At 35.8% G+C, this 8,156-nt stretch overlaps 1 long non-coding RNA gene across 1 annotated transcript in view; it reads right to left on the reverse strand.

The window, feature by feature from the left end:
* Positions 1-5,510: 5,510 nt before the first annotated feature.
* Positions 5,511-8,156, reverse strand: part of LOC136841603 (uncharacterized) — a 14,029-nt gene continuing 11,383 nt past the window's right edge. Inside the window, exon 3 of the long non-coding RNA XR_010854028.1 lies at positions 5,511-8,156. This exon is cut by the window's right edge and continues 712 nt beyond it. This is a non-coding gene — a long non-coding RNA (uncharacterized lncRNA).

An 8,156-nucleotide genomic window follows, 5' to 3' on the forward strand; every position in this document is an offset into this window, starting at 1 on the left:
CTTTAGGAATACCTTTATGGTTTGTTGCCTTTATGCAATTGCCTATCTTCCAGTGTTGTTATACCTGTATATCTGCCAAGCATCACCACATTTCTAGATTCTGTCTGAAAAGTGTAAATCACATTCCCACTGGTCTGATCTGGTTTATGGAAAAAGTTTAGGACATTTGTGTCCTCTCCCACATTTTTCACATTCTTAAATCTGCATTCATTTAAGGAACAAGTTTGCAGTTGTTTAAGAAAGGGAGTCCATTGTTCATTCCTTTTTCTCCTTTTAGTTTTCTGGAAAGAAAACTATTGTGCCAGCTTTGTCTGTCCGTCCGCACTTTTTTTCTTTCTTCACTTTTTGTACTTGTTTTGTATTGTGGTCAAGTTACACTTGAACAGTTAGGGGTAATTAGGTTACTTTTATCATTGAAAAACCTGAATAATGTCTTGTGCTGTTAACAGGGTTCTGCTGCTTGTAATCAGGCCCTCTTCCTGAGTCTGTAAAACATTGTCCATCTGCTGCCTTTTAATTCCTCATCAGACGTGGATTATTTTATAATGAACTGACTAGTTCCGTTGCATGTCACTTCACCTTGGATACAGGAATTTTATCCTTGGGCTCTAGCTTGACTCGCCCATATTCAGCTGGTGTTGACATGGAACCCTTCTCCACACCAGTCACTGGGGCTTTCTTATGATAATTTACTACCAGGAATAAAATCTGAGTCAGCAGCAGTTCCAGGCCAGTAAGTGGTCAGTTTCTTCGATGCTCACCACTGTGACCTTATGAGTGCTTTGATAGCCATCACAGATGGCATGAGGAGAATGCTTGTACAGCTTTCGTTAAAGCACAAAATTAGGTTACAGTACTTTGTATTTTAGTTACTTCTGGGTCACCCTTATTCAAAGTGTACCATCTACCCAAAAAGAAAAGTAGCAGTGGTGGATGCATTAGGCAGGCAGACCAGGATTCGAAATCTGTTTGTGTAGAAGCTGTAGTGGTGCCAGTCTTTTACTATCCTTTTGGGAAACATTCTTGGTTTTTCCAATATTAGCTGAGGTACTGCATTGTTGGCATCTCTTCAGACATCAATTAAATGCCATAGTCATTGACTTTTATATTGCTTTTCATTGCTTAAACTTTTATTAATTCATATTAGTTCCCCTTGCACAATGAGGGGGCACTTTCATTGCCAAATTACCTATTCCCCGTGATGTTAGACGTATCTTCTTTTTAGGATAGTTATACAGTACTGTACACCTGCATAATGAGCTTTGGTTTCACACTTGTGTCTCTTTCCTTATTTTTTTTTTGTAAGGATCACAGTTTTTGTGATGAATTTTCTCAAGAAAACTGAGGAGCTTTCACTGTGGAGATGCATGAATTGTATGCATAGTGTAAGCGAGAATATTTCTTATGATTTATTAATGGCAAAGCTTTAGCTGAAGGACAGAATGAAGTTTCCTAGTGTTGCAGCTACTTCTTGGTCACTTATAGGCAAGGTGTACAACCATTAGGTCTCCCCTTTTAGGGTGTAGCTGCAGTGCATAATGGAAGACTATTTAGTCTTAAGGCTATGTGATTATCCCCTAAAAAAAAAGATCCCTTTGTGGTTGCATTAGGCAGACTGAAGTTTCCAAATCTACCTCAGATGCTAAATTTGCTATAGTCCTAAGCTGTATTGGTTTATCTTTGGTCTGAAGGTGGTTTCACCTAAAGGATGAGCTAGCTCATTGCAGCTATTGGTCTCTGTACACCTTGTCTAGGCAGCATGCCAAAGGCTTCAGTGTGGTAGCCATTGATTTAAGAAAGACAGTAACGACCTGTTGATCCTGTTGAGACATCCATGTTGCAAGCACACAATAATGAGTAAGACTAATAGAACTTATGCCACTGTTGGTTTCTGAAACACAAGTGGTGCATAATATCTAGTCATGCATTTTCCCTTCAGTCTTTACACTGCTACAATTCATATCATTGCATTGTTCTAAACTCTTCATCTTGTATAGGTCTTTAGGCAGATTTGACATGCTTGTTAGTGTATTTATTTGATGGAACAGTAATTCTCCTGTACTCATATGATGATACCATTTTCGACATGCACTTAGCACATACATTATTCTTGAGTGTTATATTGGTTCATTGGTGATGCCTTGTTTTAGGGGCTGATTTGGTTTATAGATGACTATTGAGCATTTGGTTTATGACTTTAGAATTGCTTTTGATGCTACACTTAATTGTTGGTCTTGAGTAGGGTATTTGAGATACTGCACTGGTTTCATGAGTGACCGACACAATACTGGGTAAATGGATGGCCCAAGTATTTGATTGCTACTGCTTTTTAAATGGCCCTGATTTTTGGGTAGTGTGAGGTTGGACAGTAATTTATTCATTGGTTTTTTAGCAGACACATCAAACCTTTGAGTATGTTTATAGGACTCTGAAAGGCATTGATATTGAGCGGTTTCAAGTTATTTACAACAGAAATTACATGAACAGTAATGTATAAGTTTTCCCAAATACTCAAGTTTAAGCATGCAGTTGAGATTGTTCATATTCAAGGCAAATTCAAGAGATGTCTCGGTTTGAGAAATAAGGTAATATGCTCTTTTGGTAATCAAAAAACATGGTCACAAAGGCTAAGAAATGATTGTTCAGAAACATTTGCCATATTTAAGGTACATTTATGTTTTGGAGGGAGTGGTACCTTTTTTGTGGAACATTATGTTTATTTAAGCATTCTTACTCTGCGATCAGCGGTTAACATCTGTGATTAAAATTTTGGTCTTAAACTTATATTCCTTTAACCAGTGGACTTGGGAGTCTAAGTTGTGCATTGCATTAAGGGGAAAAGGATACTAAGAAAAACTGAATTGTTACTTGGAAAAATCTTATTAAAAAGCAGCTTTTTATTGCATTGGTAACATCGCCTGAATACTAGTCTTATAAACAACACAAATTTCGGGAAATTTCTGTTAGTAAAGTTAGTGGAGAGGGGATTTGGCCATCAGACAGTCAAGTTCATAAGTTAGTGGAGAGGGGATTTGGCCATCAGACAGTCAAGTTCATGAAGAGAATTATGGAACTGCTGTACCGAAGTTTTTTTGATTGTTAAAGAGTTAAGCAGTTAAAATCTTAACAACAGCTGTTACTAAACGAGGGGTCAAAAGTTTACAGGGGATATTTATTGTGATGTAATTTAGTGAAACTCTTTAGGAACTGGCTTTTATTTAGCTTACAAACACGAGTCAGAACTTCAGTTGTAGTCCCTCGGTATTATTTTAGGCATGTTAGAAATTTGAATATTTTGGAGAATCCAGGTTTGACCAAGTGAAATAAACTTAACCACGAGGCGAGAAGTTTCCAGATTCATCACTGTAAGCTACAATCGGGTGTTGATACAGTTATCTAGTTGTTTTAGATACCTGTTCACTTTAAACATTCACCAAATTACAATAGTCTTGGTGGCAAGGTAATTCTTTGGTAACCCAACACACTTGCCAGATGTCCCCCTTGATGATTGACTTTGAGAGAAGCACAGTTCAACTTCATACCTGTCAGAAGTTTTTTGGGATCCTTTATGTTCCTATTATTGGTTCTCTGGTAACAGGACAGGAGGCAAGGCTCATTGGCATCAAAGTAATTCGGTTTTCACTGCCAGCCCCTTTTGGAGGGGGGACACCAAAAACTGTTTAGTAATATTGAAATAAAGTTAGTAACTTTAATTTTTTAATTTCTTTGATTTTTTTTTCAGACTTTTCGTGTCCAACTATTTCTCATTTTTGGAGTAATAAAAACTTGTGTACACAATTGTATTTTATTTATCTTGTATTTTCAAGTACAACGTAAACTTTAAAGCATGTGAAAATAAAAGTACTAAAAATTTTAATATTCAAAAGTATCCTTTTCAGAAGCACTACTTTTCCGAAACAAAATTCACCAGTTAAGTTATACTCAAATCTTAACATGAAATGGCAACATTCAAAAACTACGGCAGAGCTCTGGAAAAATAAAATTGGTAGAAAATAGCAGGTTAGCACTGATGGAGTACCAGTATACAAAGAAAGAGCTGAACACTGAATTCTGCTTCTAGTTACCGAGTGGGGTTTGAGATCTATGCTGTTAAAACATTTTTTGCAGCCAGCCATACGCTGGATGTCAAGTCTGACTCTCACATCAATGGTGATTTTAGAAGTATCTTGACTGCATTAAAATCAAACCCCACTCGCTAACAACGAGCGAGACGACCACTTTGGTTTTCAATTCTTTTGCTCGGTATAAAAGTATTACATTTGTTTGCCTCAGTTTTCGTGTTTTTTTTTTTTCTAATGCACATTTTGTAACTTTATAGATTTCTCTGAGAACGCTCAAGTTTTACTGCATTTTGAAGGTTCCACATAAGCTCCACAATTTTTTTTTTTTTGCAGGTGCTAGCTCAGTCTTTTTGAAAGACTGCTCACAAATTACAGACGAGCAAAGTTTAGCAGTAACATTTCTAATAACAAATTACTCGTAAGTCTAGGTTTAAATAATACTTACTTGCAAAGCCTAGCATCTCGTGAAATTCCTTGAATTTAAAGTACCCTTGAAAGACAAGTAATCAGATTTTTCTTCCGAATGGGAAAAATGAACACTACAATGGACCTTTAAAAAATGCCACGTGGTTTAGACTGACTGCTCCTTGTGAAATAACTTCTCCAGACTGAACTTTCATGAACAAGCAAGTAAGTTTAATTAAATTCACGAGGTATTTGTCCAAAATCATGATTTTTTTGTAAAAAATGAATTTAAGCTTACGAACATTATGACGTTAAGCTTACGACAAATAAACCGACCTACACTATTATTCGCCAAGTTCATCAGTATTACATAATTGGCTAATGATCTATAACATATTACAAAAACGCCGAAGAACTAAAGTTATTGCTGAAGTACTATCCGTAATTACTAGTCAACCGTTTACTTTGACATCATTTGGTAAACTTTCCAGGTGAAAGGAGAAAAGTTCGATTGGAGGCGTTCGCCATTGCAAGTAGGCCCTACGGGATTTAACTGACCAACACTAGTTTTGGCAGTTACAATCAAGCGGTTTAATTTCTCATTTGACAAACTGACAATTAAGTAACGAGATTTGCAACAAGTCTTTTGAGTTAAAAGGTTTTAAGGAGACGAAAGAAAACCAATGAAGACTTAACCAATGAAGAGGGAATAGCAACAACATTAACAACCTTAAGACGAAGCATTATTTGTTAAACTAGTGAAAATAGGGTATGCTCAAATTGAAAATGTCAACAGGCTATTTGTAATAATGGATTATCAGGTTTGAAAAACTGAAAAAGGCAACTGAAAAAGTGGCCTTACGATAATTCAGTTCGCACGCCAAAGCACTTTGTTTACGTCAATTTTATTTGTGAATGGTTTCAATCTTTTGGCAGAAAAAAAAACTAATGGTTGTAACAACCCAAACGCAAGTATGAATGATCAACAGTGCAGTAAATATTTAGAAGCAGTAATTAAAACGATTTGAAAGTTGTCATTTTTAATAATACATTATATCTATATTAAACTTAATATCAGCAGTATGTAATCGCATTTGTATCTGGATAAACGATTTAAGTTTTCAGTCCAGTTACCACCTCATTTAAGTTAAGGTTACAGAAAACGCAAGAACCTCGATCCGAAGAGAAATTTTTCGCCAAAAGAGCAAGTGGATTGGGAACGTAAGTGGTTGGTCTTTCAGAGAACCTTAACAGCGGCACAGAATTACACAATACAAAAATAAAGTTAATGATGTACCCTAAATGAAAACATTTTGAAATCAAAAAGAATTCCCTGATACGAGTAATTTGTTATTTACACAAGACGTAAGGGCGTTTTGGTGTTTTTGGCTTTTCGTCGAAAACCTTAGTAAAATGTGAAGAAATCTAAGTAAAATTCATCATACACCAGATAGTTTATTATGAATAATATACATACCACTGGCATTGCAACTTTTGAGTTTAGAATGAAACTGTCATTTGAAAGTAAGCTACTGATAAAAAATGACCATATTAGAACCACCTTCCAAGTTCTTTAATCGTTTCAGCGGACAAGTAATGAGTGTTGAAGCTTGAATTTAATCATGATTACTTAGAAGTTTCAAATATTAAACTTATAATATCTTGATCACTGAAAAATCTTTAAATTTAACATACAAAAGTAAAATGTCATGTAGTTCAAAAACATGTTATAATACAGTAATGTGTCATGAGAATGCGAAAAGAGCAATGTCAATGATGTACTGTTAAACAGAAAAGTGCAATGATACTTTGAAAGTGCTATGTTACTCTGCAAGTTTCACGAGTTACAATAGTCGTATCGGTCCAAGTTAGTCATTCAGAAGCCTTATCACTCTGGGATGGCTGAAGTAACGGTCAATACAGTATGCAATCAGGAAAAGGATTTTCTATGTCAAAGGACACTCCTGTCACACTCGAATCTCCTATTATAGTCTAGACAGCAATCCTAGTCTCCTGCTAGCCAATCAAAGTGCTTGTCACCACAGATGAAACAAAAATATTTCAAAAATATGCTTTGGGGCAGATTTTTGTTGTGTTTTCACGTGCAAGATGTCTGTAAAAAGTATTTCCCCCTAGCAGTTTTTTTTTCCCGAAAGCGTGGAAAAAATTAAGTTTTATAAAGTCTTGTTTTGAATCAAACGTGGTATACAGTATAGAATTCATTAAAAAGGTATTGCAAAAATATTTGATATTCTAGAACCACCACTTATTGCAAGGAAAATATATAAAATTAAAAGAAGAATATTGTACTACTAAAAATTAGTTTAATCTGACAGCTGAAAATAACGTTTCATGAATGCTGTGTTTACCTAAAATCACTATTCATTTTATTGAAAAATTAACGTAAAAGATGACCTCTGAAAAAACGTCAAAGTTTTTCAAAAAGCATTTTGACAGTCAAAGAACAAAATATTACAGTAATTGAAATTTCGTGTCCTACCGAGTGTTTCTAATCCCTTTGGAAAGATTCATGTCACTAGTAGGTGGCCTTTTACCGAATAAATACAACTAAACTATCCAAGATAAACAATTTGCAAAACAGACTTATCTCGAGCCTGCCTTTGGTGTGCATGAAAATTGATGGAAGAAATAATCAAGCAAGAGGTAGGGATTGGGGAGGGATACAGTTTGGTTTCTGAGAAGGAAAAACGGGTACAGAATTCTTCTAAAGAATGCTAAATATGCAAATGTGAAATCATCCGCCTATGTGTTTTCAATATAGAACGAAGACTTCACATAAAATAAACCGTAAAATAATATACAAGAAAAAAAAGTGTAGACTATAAAACTCAAAAAGCATGAAATACTGTAGTAATGAATGGGTTACGATGAAACCTATGTGAAAAGTCAGTGTGATGTCCCTTAATTTTCATTATATGACGAACTTGAGAGAAGCAATGTGGATGGCCAGAAATGTCGAAATTAAGATATATTGGCGACGCTGTACTGATTGTTCTAAAAGGTGCATGGGGCAATGAGGAAAGGGCCAAGTTATTGTGACGAGAACAATGATGGCAAAGGGTCAAGAACAAAGAGTCGAGGCAAGATGGATAAACATAGTAAACAAGTTGCATTTTAGGTGACGAAAGAACTTTCTACCGTAATGTGGCTGGACATCAACCGAGTTATGAAGAAATCAAAAGTAGCGCAATTAATGAAACAATTTTTATGGAATGTTCAATTAAAATCTGGCTATAAAGCCAAGTGCTGGGGCACGTTCAGTGTAAAGGAGTTGGAGTGGTTGGACAGCAAGACTGAAAAAAGGATGCTGGAATGGAGGTAAAGTGGGTGCAGCTACGGGTCGAAGGGACGCTGCAGTCAACCTTTAGTAATGCCTACGGTGCACCACGTGTTACACTGAAGGCACTGTCCCCCCTACGTGGTGAAAATGAAAATAGGAACGTATCGATAGTTTAGAAAAAACATCTGGAAACGCGTTAGGCTCATTTTAATGCATGAATGCGAGACGTGTGCGATTAGCAAGACGAAGGATGAGAAAACTGGAAACTGCAAACTAAGATGACTAAAGACAGTTAAGGAAATCTACTAAATTTCTCAAGCAACTAGCTGATGACTTTTTTTGAATGTTTGAAGAAGGAACACTAAGAG

This window comes from Macrobrachium rosenbergii, chromosome 9, assembly GCF_040412425.1.
Source record: "Macrobrachium rosenbergii isolate ZJJX-2024 chromosome 9, ASM4041242v1, whole genome shotgun sequence".
Lineage (NCBI taxonomy): Eukaryota > Metazoa > Arthropoda > Malacostraca > Decapoda > Palaemonidae > Macrobrachium > Macrobrachium rosenbergii.